The sequence below is a fragment of the Hyaena hyaena genome, unplaced genomic scaffold (genome assembly GCF_003009895.1).
Source record: "Hyaena hyaena isolate Hyena2069 unplaced genomic scaffold, ASM300989v1 scaffold_245, whole genome shotgun sequence".
In the NCBI taxonomy this organism is placed as follows: domain Eukaryota; kingdom Metazoa; phylum Chordata; class Mammalia; order Carnivora; family Hyaenidae; genus Hyaena; species Hyaena hyaena.
The window spans coordinates 19524-21292 of NW_024080878.1; positions in this window are offsets into that span (position 1 = coordinate 19524).

Sequence of the window (1769 nt, forward strand, 5' to 3'; positions counted from 1 at the left end):
CCCAAAATAGAGGGGTCCGAGCATCAAATGGGGGAATATGGTAGGAACCCCTCCCTAAGGAGAGAGAAAAAAAAATCAAGAAGAGAGGAGAAAAGACTTCAAGGTCACCTAGATATGCGCCCAGGTGCCTACATCCCCCATGGCCTTGTAAACTGAGACAACTTAATCAAACTGCATGTTTATGTGTGTTACCATATATGGGAGACAAAGAAATAGAAAATGTATAAAAACGCTATGCCATGTGATGTTGGCCGCTCAGTCCTTTGGGTACGAACCCAACTGAGCCGTGCCGGCACGAATAAAGTTGCTTCCTGGAAAGAAAGGCCTCGGTGTCACGACTCTATGTGCAAGAATCCTGCAACAAGGCTTGTCTGCGGCGTCAGCAAGATGGCAAATGGATCCCCATACCTGCCTGCGGAACTTTAAAAGCGCTGGTGAAGAGGCCTTAACTGGATGCAGTCATGCGGCCCATGCAGGTGTTTTCAATACCACGTTACTATCTCAAGGCTGTGTCCTTGGAGCGGCCTCTGGAAGTAGGAAAGAAGAGCCGAACTCACATTCCAAGGACAGAAGAGGCGGCAAGGAGCCCCTGAATCCCCGGGTCAGGGTCAGTGGGGCAGTCAGGTCTTTTTGATGATGTTCCCCAACAAGGGGGAAATAAAAGATATATTCCCTTTGAAAAAGAGGAAGGGAGGAGGAGGGAGGAAAAATGATAGCTATATTTTTGAGATAAATTGTAAAAGCACAAGAACAAAAACATCTTAAACGTGCTCAAAGGTGTTTAACCTGTAGCTTAGAATTCTACCCAGAACAGTTATCTTCAAGAAGGAAGGTGCGTGCAACTATACTAATACATTGTATCAGTGTCAGTTTCTTGGTTTTGTGTGGGACTGTAGTAAACCCTGGGTGATTGGATAAAGGCTACACAGGACCTTTCTGTACTATCTTTGTAGCTTCCTTGAATCTATAATTATTTCAAAATTTAAAAAATTTTTATGTGTAAAAAAAAGGTGGAGTACTGTTTTATGACCAAACCGCCCAAAACAAAAACAAACAAACAAAAAAAACAACCCCAAACCCACCCCAAACTGTTAAAACTCCGCTAGCAAGCCTGTATTAAAAGAAGAAATAGTGGTGCCTGGGTGGTTCAGTCAGTTAGGCGGCCAGCTTTGGTTCAGGTCATGACACTGCAGTCTGTTGAGTTTCAGACTCACCTCGGGCTCTGCGCTGACAGCTCAGAGCCTGGAGCCTGCTTCAGATTCTGTGTCTCCCTCTTGCTCTGCCCCTCCCCCACTCATGCTCGGTCTCTCTCAAAAATTAAGAAACATGGGGGGAGGGGCAAGATGGCGGAGAAGTAAGGAGCTCCGTATTTGCACCCGTGTCCATACATCACACGGAAAAGATCTGAAGCCATTGGAAACCTTACAAAACCTGAGAGATTGGGAGAAAAAGGACGCAGAATCCACTGAGAAAGCCTTCTAATGGCTACCTCAAGAAACAAGCCAGAGTACACAAGGTGGAGAGTCCCAAATATCACTACGAATAGGAAAATAAAATAACCAAGGTCCAACAAGGGAGACCAAGAGATACCATTCAAAAAACACTCTCTGAAAGGATAGGCCCTGGACAGTCAAAGAGTCTTGTTGGATACAGCAGCGCTCATAGTTACAGAGAGCACAACAGGTCTTTAAAACTAACAAGAGCCAGAAAGCTAACTAAAATGACGAAACGAAAGAGCTCTCCTCCAAAGAAACTCCAAGAAGAAATGA